General features: G+C 34.1%; 1 protein-coding gene across 3 annotated transcripts in view; it reads right to left on the bottom strand.

The window, feature by feature from the left end:
- Positions 1–13,464, bottom strand: part of LOC111635532 (dachshund homolog 1-like) — a 107,082-nt gene that overhangs the window by 62,618 nt on the left and 31,000 nt on the right. The gene's annotated exons all lie outside the window — the stretch shown is intronic.

The following is a 13,464-nucleotide window of genomic DNA, read 5'->3' as shown; positions in this document are numbered from 1 at the left end:
GAAAACATAGCAGAAAAGACAGCTAACCTCATTCTACAGATCAACTCCTATCACGTATGCAAAGAACCAAGTGAGAAACTTAAAAATTCTATATAGTGAGAGAAGGGAGATTATCTGGCAGACGTCAACTGCGTGTGAAATCTTGTCAATTTGGCAGCATGAATATACTGAAGCTGTCTTTCCTTTATATTCATTGACTGAATACTCGTCTCTTCTGTTTTTCTTTAAAACATTTTATTTATATTGAGAGATCCTCGTCAGGGAGTATTTCCAAATATAAAAAAAAGGATATTGAAGTTTTATGAAAATTTTTATCCATCTCAAACTTTTCTTATTTTTTTTGCAACTTTAATTGAGTGAAGAACTTATACCAGTTGCTCTTCGGATGTTGGTCTACCATGCATTGTTGAATTGGCATATAAATGTGGATGCGTGCATGATTTATGTGTCTTTATCATTGAAATATCCTAAGATATTTTAAATTGTGCAATTCTTTTATATTGTTTAATAACTCGTTAGATCTATAAGAGTGTGTGATAGATAATTTATATCTTAATCTAAAATTTAAACTTCCGACAAAGTCTAAATACAACGAATTCGCTGCTCTAATTTAAAAAATTGGACTTGTGAAGCAAAATCTATCATCATTTCTTCTTTCAGAAATACAATTATAGCTAGAATAACGCTTACCAAAGCATAACTCAAAGAAATAAAGATAATATTATTCAGAATGTCGTCAACTAAGAGGAGCGATGCTAACAAAACGTGCGATTTCGAGTTGATAACACGCATCTCACCAATATATAGTAGGGTTTAAAAAAGAGTCTATTGTCTAATGTGGCATATTGATGAGGGGATCGAATCAAATTCCTCCCCTAACAGACAAGAAAATCGATATTTTTATGGTGGTAAGGGGGGCGAAAGCAACCCTATGCAGATTACATATGGAACTTAGACATTGTCAACGGATCTATTGCCAATTATTGAAGAACAAAGTGAGTAAAAAGCCACAGACATGCTCAGCAACAGGTACTTCTCATGTTCCACCCACCAATTTTCGTTTCTTTTTCATAAAAAGAGGAGAAGAAGCAAAGAACCAGATCGATGTTACGAAGTATGGGATTTCTGGAAGGGATTTTGACGTGAAAATTGTCTTAATCAGGAGGTGATATCTGAGACCCGTGCAGCGATTAACTCCTTTTTATGCTGACCAATTTGCAGTCCTCTTCCGGGACAAGCTGATTACGTTGCCTACAAATATTTACTTCGCCGTTTTTTTCAGCTATAACCCTAAACCTCAAGTGACGTGTTGTTTACAAGCTGTGCACGTAACAGGACTCTTCGCCCGAAGGTTTGTTATGGGGCTAAGCTTCAATAAAGACTGTTTCTGGGCATCGTATGACGTATTGATTGTAATTTTATGAAGTGAACACTTTTTGGAGCATCTTTTCTTTATTTTCTGACAAATTTTCTGATGAAGAAGTTTTTAATTAGCTAAAACTCGGTGTGAGCTAGTTAAAAATGGCTGCAATCAACGGATTAAAGGTTTAATTGGAAAAATTCTTTAATTAATGTCGAGATGACTAAAGATATTTTTATAGTTTTGCCGTAGACGAATGTTTAAGACAATAACGGGACAATGGAGAAAATAGTTTAAAGATGGAAACCACGTTATATATAAAGGGAGAGCATTAATCACCATCAACATTTGGGTGGTTTGAATATTTTAAATTTAAATGAATCTTGGGAACGAGGCGTTCACTTCTCTTCTCTAGCTAATAATTCACAAATATGCCCAGGGATGATGGGCAATGTAACTAAATTGATTATCCAAATATAAGGTAAATGGATGTAGAAGATAACTCAACAGGACCCATAAGTATATACTCGAGGGAGTCGTTCTCAATCTTTTCTGTTCCTGGAGGATGCACTGCGGACATCGGACTAGAAGTCATTAACAGAAATTAAATAGCCGAGGAACAGCCTTTAGGTGAAAAATTAACCCCTCACCCGAGTATCAATCTCAACTATGGAGACAAAACTCTCACACAACGGATTCTACAACCCCTTTAGTAGTTGCTTCAACTTTCCCTAGACACTAGGGGTGTTGCTGAAGGCAATAAGTCAGGCTGTCAGTAGAAGCCATGCCAGCAGGGATTCTTATCTGCAAAACACGTTTTGGCCATTTTCTCGCCGTTAGTGTGTGGCAGGGTCTCAGAGGCCGATGTTAAAGAATGTCTTGCGGTTTTACACTAAACACTCGCACTCGAAACTGCTTTCTATGGCATCGTTTAAAATCCCTGTTATCTCGGTTCTCTGGAGTCAAAGCTAATTTCTATACTCTCCCTTTCTAGCTGGCTAATAGTCGGTGCAACGTTGTCCCATCTGCACCTGTGACAACTTAAAATAATAGTTTCGTGTTTAGTTAAGCACGAAACAAGACGCTTCGGGACTCATTCACACTAACATATTCGACACTTTTGTTTATCTTGAAATTTTTCTCCGTAGATGCGATGAGAGAAAGCTAGCAACAGGAAGAAGCCAACTTTCACTTCATCACATTTCCTTCTCTCTTATAATGCTACTTTTTTCTCTATCAATAAACGTCAATAACGCTACAAATAGATGCGCATTATATGCTAACAGAAAATCAAAATGCCTTAGAAAACTTACTGAAAGTTCAAAATGATGTTTACAATAGCTACGAGATAATTATAACATATAAGCGAATATAGAAAAATTTTATTCTAAGAAAATTAAATGGGGAAAGACAATTAAATAGAGATAATAACCGTAAAAGAATAAAATTGCAAATATAATGATAATAAAGAAAAAAGAATTTATCTTAAACACGAAACTTAAGTTAGAAGACGATCCTAATCATCAAAGTAATTATAAAATCGACTCGAATCTATTCATAAAAGTTTTACAGCTGATCAAATTATAAATAACCATTCGCTAGTATAAAACTTTTACCGCTTCACCAAACAACAATAAGCAGTTTGATCGGCTAAAAGGAATACTTTAAGCTGCCATTGTGTCAGATTTGGCATCCGATTACTCTATATCTCCCCCCGAGGTTTTTCTCAGTTCACTTGATAGACTGCAAAGTAATATGATATCCACAATACACAGACGCACACACACACACAGACACACAGACACACACACATACACACGCATACATACATATTATATATATATATATATAGGGAAAGCGTCAACACGTTATCGTATAGCTAGTGCAAATTCTTTAGACTCGGAATTAGGTTATTTCATCGCAGTACAAGGATGGGTAGGGAACGAATTAATCAAAGACGGGAGTCGAGATTAATGAAGGTTCTATCCAATCTCGCATCTAGTCGCGGACAACTCTGTAAAGTTGTTAATTAATTCTGACCCGTCTAGAGGTGTGTTTAACAAAGCACGTCAAGACAGACCCTCAGCCAACACATAAATCAGTTTATATGTATGTGTGTATGTTGGTTGTTTTCCCACCCGCTGCCAAACGGCTCCGAAACAAAATAAAAAGAAAAAAAAAAGAAAAAAGATCTCGCAAACCGAATATACCATCTGGATGGGTTCGCACGCTTCAGTCTTACGTCAAATTTACAACTTTATTAAGCACCCCCGAATGGCACGATAGTACTAGGGCTTCTAAGTTAGAACTTTTATTAAGGTTACGTAGTTTTATGACGCTTCGCGTGTTACTATAAGCTTTAAGGAGATAGTGTGTTGATCCATTTATTGCTTAGGTTTTATATATAGATATATATATATATAAAAATATAGAAAAGGGGAAAAGCGAAAAAGCTATCAATCGCCTCTTTCTAACAACTAAACTTTACCCCGATAACCAAGGTTTAAAATCGGTTCTATATGGCTTTTTCGGCAGCTGTCTACCTGATAAACATTGATACTCCCTTGGAGTTATATAAGATTTTGTGTTTATATATATATATTAATAAATACATATATATTACGGCTACGTTTCTGCAGTTACAGTTGGGAATTGGTACATAACAAGCGGTGAGTCACGTGCTTAAATTAGCCACCGTGGGAAGTACAATCAAAGTGTAAGAGTTCTAGGAATAAAGAGTTGGCTTCAAGGATGGATAAGTAGATGATTAGCATCGTGGAATGCGGGAATATCAAATGAAAGAACAGGGAAAAAAACAATCGTGTGGGAACTTAATCATTCTTAACTTATTAGGAATTACAATCTATTAAATTCTAAACTATAATAGTTTAAACCATTTAAGTCGCTTTATAACATATGAGAATCGCTAAATATAGACATAAAAATAATTAATTTTATGTGTAGATACGTGATAAAACTATTTGACAAATTGAGAAGAACCCACAATTTAGAAAAATTAACGAGAATAATTTATTTAAATAACGAAGTCAAGAATCGCAGTGCTTAAAATGCGACTCAGAAAATTCAGATTTTAATGATTTTAAATAAAAAGAAGTCTTGTAATTTAAAAGTAGACCTATAATTCAAGCAAGTTTAATCAATTTTAGGCCTACAGATGTCTCAAAAAGTTGCCATAAATAGCCCACATAACGCAGAAACACCCACAATTTATAAAGTTAACAAGGACGTTAACGATGATGCCAGGTTTTTATATATAAAACGTGTAGAAATAAGAAAAAGAACATAAATAAAATTAATCTATGATGATGAAGACATAAAATACATTAAAACTAGTTTGGATTATATAAAAAAACCTTTTTAAAAATACTTTATTCTAGGAGATAGATGCACTTAAATGCTTCGGAACAATGAAAATCGATCGAGTAAACCAATAAGAAATGAAATTATGCATTTGTTCAAGGACAATTTTATAAATAACATATTCAAATATTCGTAAAATTTGCTTTCGGGTATTCTAATATGCATATTTAAAGAAATTTGTACGAATAATCGATTCGATTTATTAATAATCGAAGCGAAGCAATAATAATAACAATAGTTATAAATGATGATGACGTATCGGCATTTAACTGTTATTATGCTGTATAAACTATTGTTTGATAGAACTCGCTCTTAAATGCGTCTTGAATCAATAAGGACCTCTATCTGAGTTACTATGTCTACAGGAAGTACATTAACACCGTTTCGGAAGTGCGTATATACATCCGGTGTGGCACTGTTTTCCGTCCGATTCTTATTTCTCAAACGAATATTGCCCTATAGTTAGGATACCCTCTCGCAAAATCGACTCTTAATGCTTTCTAGAAAAGCGTCAACGTATTAGTTCTTTCCGTCTGTTAACAGTAGAAGAAGCAATTAATGTTAACTATAGAGGAAACGGTTTTTAAATGTCATCTATTGTTAATTGTAACGAACAATTTATATTAATTGTAATTAACTTTAATGATTCTAGACAATAAAAAAATAAAATTATATATTTATAATTTACTGGAGAAACTCTCAAAAAAAGTAATTATTAATTTTAATTTTATGCATCTGAATAATATATATATATTATTATATTTTTAAAAGTTGAAGATCCGGATAACGTACTTGTGGAATCTGGCCTCCTGTTGTTAAGTCCTCTCTTTAAAAAGCTGGCATATGTCTAACGAGAATAATGGAAGCATTCTTCGTTTGTCATTCAACATTTCAACAACATACAAGACATGAATAAGAAGACCCACTATTCTTAGAGAACGTGTCTAAAAAGCGGATTAAAGAGAATTTCTTTCATTTGCGACTTTGCCTAACTCTGTGATAAATTGTTCACTTTTGATATATATTTCCCCCCTTTCCTGCTCTTCTTTCTTTAAACCCCCCTCTCCCTATTAAAGTAAGCTATCATCTGTTGTATCCGGATATTAACAAGTTATCTTGAAGTTAGAGTTGAGTTTGTAAAAATCTAACTCGATACGATGTAGGGCCTGCATGTGTTTCTATGCTAGTATATCTCTATTGATTAGCGAGGTAGTTTTTGTAGATTGATAAATCCCTTTCTACCTACGAGTAACAACACAGGTACCGTCTGCCATCTGGTGTTCTTACTTTCCTTTAGGGCAATCGCGCTATTAACTTACCTATTCTGTAGGATAGTGAGATATAATTTTATCGCTTTATCCTTTGTTTGAGAAAACTTAAAGTGTGCTAGATTTTCTACATTTTTTTTTTTTACTCATTTATAAGTAACGGATTAATTAAGGTAAGTTCCGGATATGTTATGTTTGTGCTTCCTGTCCACGCGCACCCCCCTCTTTCTAGCATCGACTATTGATTACCGCAAGGAGCTGGGGGTGGTGTAATGAACCGATCCGAAACAAAGAAACCAGTCGAAACACGGGGAGGTGGGCGCCAGAATTATGACGTTTTTGTGTCGCATTCAGCGGCTGAGTAGACCTCCAACGGTGCACCATCACCAATCGAGTCTAACCACCCTATCCTTTTCTATAAAGGGCACCGATGCTCTTCCCTCTCGCACACTCCATCAACAAACAGCAAAAAAGTGATTTATTAATATAACATATCCTTTCTTTACTCTTAGTGCATTAATTTCTATTGCTAGAGTTTGAAAAAAAAGGTATTCAAAAGATAAATTTTCTGACAAGAGTATGAGTTATGAATGCTATATATTTTTNTGTTAATAATATAATTTAATTGTTAATATATTTACGTTTTTATATAAAAATATGAAATTTTTTAACTTTAAATTTATTCTAACAACAGTTAATTTAAATTGTGATGAAATCAAATAATGGCACAAAACGGTCGAGTTAACAAAAAGAAGGAAAAAAATTGAAATTTTTTTGAAGAAGATAACGAGGAAGTACGAGTGATAGCGCGTTTATGAAAGTGATGCTTCCTTCCAGAGCTTTCAGAGGATTCGGAGGTGTGTCCTTTGAACATTGGCAATTTACGAGCACCTCCGACGTGAGACTTTAAAAGTCTACACAAAAACGGATCAAACACGAATTTGTCACGTTAAAACATGGCCTTTTTACCATCGATTGGCCTAATAATTCGACACATGGTAGACTTGAACGGTGCTCAACGAAAGCCTTTTCTTAGAGCCTTTTATTTTGCATCGATGGCTTCCTATTGTAGTAACAGATCCCCATATACCAACGTGTCTAGACAAATTGACAATGTCAATCAAACGAGAAAACTCGACATTGCCAACCAAAAGGATCTTTTATCTTTTTTTTTTTTTTTAAGCAATAGCCAAGCGACGTATATAAGTGGCCACAATAGGAAAAGATGCAGAGTCATACCGATATCCCTGTGTAAGGTTGGAGACCACAATGTCCCGTCAAGCTACCTATAACATGCCTTACGGGCATACATCTCCCTTCTTCATTGACGTACTGTGTCTTATCGCCGTATCAAATCGTCTTCACAATACTTGATAAGGTTCGGGCCCCGAAGGGGAGGGACGTCATCGTGCAATGTCCGTATTGCAGTTTTGTTCGAACGTTTCTGATGTCCTTCCCTACAATCCTCATCCCCTATATGTCGGGTTGTGTGTCTTATCAAAGCTATCGAGAGCACGAATGCCCCCAGTTACAGTCCAATCTGATCAAATCTTTCGGGGCAAAAACGTCAACTTCTAAAAAAAAAGAAAAAAAAATGTGAAGGTCACGAATCGTCAGGTATAATCTAGACGTAGCTGGTGTGTCTCCGAGTGACGTCACTTAACTTTACCACACGAGTAATGGGTTGCAAGTCCCCTATCTTCTAACATTTCTTGCAATTTACGGCAATACCTAAGTTGCGTGTAGCGTAAAACGTAACTTATACAAATTTCTAACTTAGCATCACTTAAAAGTACATTTTTAACAACGTCTGATGGGTTTTGCATTAGTAAAACTTTAAAAAATAAAAGAAAAAAAGGCAGGCATTAGTTGTATTTTTTTGAAGCGTTAAAAAAAAGAGATGAATAAGTACAAGAGCGGGATACATTATTCATCTTGTTTTTATATAGAATTGTGTAATGTAAATGATGCAGAGTACATTATAAAAATGACAATAAATACATAATATTTATGACTTCTAAAACAGTGTTAAAAATTTTTTTTGAAACAATTTTTGTACATTTTCAAGATAAATTGTAATCAAGACCTCCTCGTTGTTCTAGAAAAATTTATATTTATAATGTTTACAGTTTGAAATTCGAATCAAGACTAATATTTTAACACATTTCTTCGTGTGATAAAAAACGAAAATTAATTAAAATTTGGCAACTGCCATTGTTAAACGATCGAGTCCATGGTTTATGGAGTGAAGAAATAATTAAAACTCTCAAAGATCTATTCAAATGAAGATTTTTGAATAATTTTAACTAATTTTTATACNTTTTTTTTTTTTTTTTTTAGATTTATTCAAAAAAATTTAGATGTCAACTTCTATAGCGCAAATCAAAAGTATCTATAAAATATTTTATTAAAGGAAAAGAAGAAGCATTAGTAGATACGCCCGAATAGTTTTATCATTTTTATACGTTTTATAACTCGAGGCACGTCCGAAAGCTAAATGACGGATGAGAGGAGAAAATGTTATTTAAATAAATTCTACCCTCAATGCGATAAAATGCCAAGAAGAGACGTGTGATACCAATTAAACAGATAAACTTCTAAAGATATTCTTCGGGTAATAGTCTCAATATGCCCTCAAGTTATAGATTCAAGCGGGTTAAAATCGAATTAAAAAATAAAAAAAATATATATATATAGTACAGAAATTCTTTTTCTTTTTTACTTTTTCTTATCGACGTTTAGAGATACGTCGATTTAGTCATTGGCATATTTGTAACAGCATTTGTTAATTATGTTAAAGGTAAGGAATGGAAATGCCTATCTTACACATCAACAACTTTTTAAATTTCTCAACTTAGTTATTATTCTATTTGTTACACAAACGGGTTTTGTAGTTCGTTATAAAATATAAGAATAAATTCGAAAGTTTTGATATTATCTCGATAAACAGTCGTTGATCTATTGCATAAAATTATAAATAAAACGCTCGTTCNGTCTAACCACCCTATCCTTTTCTATAAAGGGCACCGATGCTCTTCCCTCTCGCACACTCCATCAACAAACAGCAAAAAAGTGATTTATTAATATAACATATCCTTTCTTTACTCTTAGTGCATTAATTTCTATTGCTAGAGTTTGAAAAAAAAGGTATTCAAAAGATAAATTTTCTGACAAGAGTATGAGTTATGAATGCTATATATTTTTTTTTTTTTTAAATATAATATTTGATTTCTCAAGTTTGCCATTTGTACAGATGAACTGTCAAAAATACACGTTTTCCTATCATGAATTATATATTAGTGTAAGAGCCGACTTCTTTTTCTGTGGTTTAATATTGACAAAAGCGTCATGCCAATGGACAATTAGAAACTCTTCTATATCAAGTCAAACATTTTCTTTTTCCTCTTTTTTTTTTTCTTTTGCTCTTTAAAATTTATTAGTAAATAACACTCTGGCCCGAAGCTATCATAAAGAGCAAAACAATTTGATTTTGTTATTTTTTCCCACACTTTACTGTTGTTGACTCTAGTTATTTAAACTCCATCTTCAAACCGTCTTCTCGACTACTCGTGTATTTGCGGTAGTACAAGCAAAATAATTCGATTTTCTTTGTTGACAATATGTAAAATTCTTCGATTAATCACTTTCGATCATACAATTCTAACCCACTTTCTATAAGAAAATATAATGTTTATATATACATAAACCACACAAACACAATCATACTGGAATACTGTTTTCTAGAAAATAATAATTGATAATTGCGCGCTCCAATTATAACATTTTATATCTGTATAATAAAAATACTTGTGAATTTTTTGAATTAAAATAATTTTTAGGAGAAATTTTCTCAAATGTCATATGAAAATTGCCATTTTCCGTATTCTTAACTGATAAATTTGTTAATAACACTTTCAATTTCCAAGGCCTAATTATTGTCAATGGCAAATCAATACATCTAGAGGTCCTAAGTACTAGCTAATTCTAAGGCCTCTCAATAGGATTTATTATACAATTACTTCTGTTTGGGACTTCTTAAACTTGGAGGCCCAAGCAAACGATTAAAAGATAGGCCCTAACCCGCCACCGATTATCAACAAGACTTTACACTTCTAAATTTTTGTAATAATAAAAATTTAAGCGTAATTATCAAAGGTTTCCTTCAGGCCTGCATATTAAATTCGCAGATCTACGTAAAAACTTGAGATAAAAGTATAATTTCGAATGCAGCATCACACAAACTTACGATAAGATTAAAGAGCCTAGTTATCATTTTGTATTTAAAAAGTCAGCTGCAAAGTCAATATAAACATATATCTTCGTATAACGGAACATTTAACCGGAAATATCTGTCATTTGGAACCCAGTTAAAAACTATACAGCTCAAAACGGGTGTCCACACTTTATAGACTAATTAGATAAAAACGGATAAGCGCAAGTATAATTGGTGGTTTGTAAAACTACAGGTGAGCGAACAATAGCCACGATATCATGTCAAAACTAAGAATGGGGAAACAATATTTACCCGCAGGATATAAAGGAAGCTCGGTAATAACCTGATAGTTATTTGTGTTTTCAGTCCGACAGCCACCTACACGATTCGTCATTGGCAATAGAAACAACATACAAAAGGATCGCCTTGGGGTAGAAACGGTAATGATTTTAAGTCAATTATTATCAATAGACAATTGCTACAGTTAAAATACATACATTTTTTTATATCCTTCTTCCTTCTACATACAGCATAATCCTGAAAATTATACGTTATAATGGTGTAGAAATGTATCAACAGGAAATTTGTTGCACTTATAAACTCTTACACTTACTTTTTTTATGCGTATATATACGTTAATTTATCTACTTTTCAATTTTATAAAAGCAAAATTATCACCTAAAAATTGTAGTATGTGTATATATATATATATATATATATATATATATATATACACACACTCCACTACCAAAATTCAACCGGCCGTGCGTTACGACATTTAGCGGTGCGTGTCACGTGATGCGGGGTGTTATCTGCACCTTGGCTGAATCGTCACAATAGCTTGGCTATATCCGGACCACTTTTATGACCGAGATTTTAATAAGTGGTGCAATCNACACACTCCACTACCAAAATTCAACCGGCCGTGCGTTACGACATTTAGCGGTGCGTGTCACGTGATGCGGGGTGTTATCTGCACCTTGGCTGAATCGTCACAATAGCTTGGCTATATCCGGACCACTTTTATGACCGAGATTTTAATAAGTGGTGCAATCTGCCATGTCGCTTAGCTGTGCAGAAGGACTGAGAAAGCTTTTGTGTGTCTACTGACCGATAAAAAAAGCCCACATACACACCCGAAACATCTGCCAGATTCAATAGAAAGTGTATATATATGTGTGTGCGCGCGCGATGTTACGATGTATGTAATTTCAAATTCAAACGTAATTTTTAGGAGTCATAGTGTAATCTTTTTTTGAAATGCCATTTTTTTTTGTAACCATTTTCAATTACATGCCATCTATTGCTTCAGTTATGTGCCGCAACCGATAGAAAAAAGTATTGTTATGTTGTAACTGATGCTTTTAACTTCTCCTTTCTGCAGCTTGATGGCTCTTGTTAATTTTTTAATGCAAAAATTAAAAAAAAATTAAACAGGCTGCAAATAACATTTTTTATATTAAAAAAAATTCTGTTGTATTTTTTTTAATTTCGATTTTTAAACGATTTCTACTGTGTAATTTTAAATTTCAAATTTTCTCTCATTAGTTGCTAATCAATATCGGGTCGTTTGAATAAGAACGAGTTAAAAGAGAAAAACCACTTGTTAAATACATTAAAAGTAATTATTCAACTAATTAATATTTATCCGCATAAAATTATATTTAAAAATAAATCCCATAAATTAACATTAATGTTTACGAAAAGTTGGAAAATTGTATTAATTGAGTGGAAGAAAAGAGGGATTTTTCACTTTCGATCCGTTTTAATTAATTAAAATCCAGGAAATCGTATGGTAAAACGTGTTTGGTGTTTACAAACAAACTCGTAAAGGGTCCCCCCCGTAAATTAGCATGTAAAAATTCGCCACGGATAGGCAGTATCCGTTATTAAGAGAGACGAAATCTTTCACCTTGGGTTCAAAGGTCATCGGTCCGACTGCTCAAACGCAGGTTCCCCAACCCACCTCCATTCTGCATTTGTCACCCTTAAGGTCGCAGCTGGTACCGTCTTTACAATAGTTCCACCAAGCAGGGAGACAACGAACGAAGCTCGAGGTAGAAAAAAATCCTGTAAAAAATGTTTGACAAGCGAATGAATGAATGAATTGGAGTCACGGAGACTGTAAAGAGGTGGGGAGAAGTTTTTATTCTCTCTTGCGTCCGAGATATCTTTCAATTCGCACCCACTTTTTCACAGGATGGATCCAGATTTCACAACAGAATTCGTTTTCGGGACCATCGTTTTCACTTCCTTACCGTAAAAAAAAAAATACTAATAAAAAATGCCGCACCCCGTAATACCGTTAATCCCGCGTATATGCGGAAGTAAAGGTTGGTTCTACTCCCCTCCCACCCGTCGAAACATAAATTTCCTTGCGTCACGTGATCATCAGAGGGGTTCAGGACTCTGGGAAAAGAGGGAATGGTGGAACAGAAGAGAAAAACCTTATTGCCATTTGCGGGTGTTTCCTCTCTGTGAGGGTTTTAAATTATTAGTTAGGGAACCCCCGTAAGTGTTGGGGGCCCGGGGAATCCCCCATACTAACAATAGATAGGAAGGAGAAAGTCACAATAGTACGCGGAACTAAAAAAAGCCAAGCTGGAGATATATGTACGGTACATCTCGTGATTTGGGAACGTGGTCGCTACTGATAAGCTGAAGACATGAAGAATGGTTCCGGACCCAAGTTGTGGTACTGTGTCACAGAAGCACACCGTTCCCCATTATATAGCATGGTCCTCCTAATCACAGCTTCTGCAGACGTTGCTTTCACAGTGGGTTGGCCAGAAGAATACGAGGAAACTCCTCCAACGTCTCAAATCTAAAGGAATTGTTAGTAAATGACCAGAATCAGCCAGCCCATAGTAAGTTATAAAAAGACATATGTTTCTATACCCGGAGAATGGATAGACCATCCCACGGATATTTTTGCTTACTCGCTATTCTTCTTTGTTACCATTTATTTATGAAAAATAATTTCTAAAAAAAAATATTGTATTTTTTCTTTTTACAAATGCCTAATTGATATTCGAACCAGTTTTTGTTTTTTTTTTTTTTTTTTGTAATTAAATTGGATTTGTAGGCAATAGGACCTTTCAACTGAAATGATTCTAAAGTCTATTCACGTAGGATACAAGTCATCCATATCCATTTTCCTAGCTAATAAACAGAAGAGAATGTGGTTGGACCAGTTTCTTCTACCTTTCTGTGTTTTGTTATTTCTTTTTTCATCTTTTCTT

The sequence above is a fragment of the Centruroides sculpturatus genome, unplaced genomic scaffold, assembly GCF_000671375.1.
Source record: "Centruroides sculpturatus isolate CEXI.00-Female unplaced genomic scaffold, Cexi_2.0 scaffold1041, whole genome shotgun sequence".
Classification (NCBI taxonomy): Eukaryota; Metazoa; Arthropoda; class Arachnida; order Scorpiones; family Buthidae; genus Centruroides; species Centruroides sculpturatus.
The sequence above is the reverse complement of the archived record's forward strand: the minus strand, read 5'-3'. Positions and strand labels throughout refer to the sequence as shown.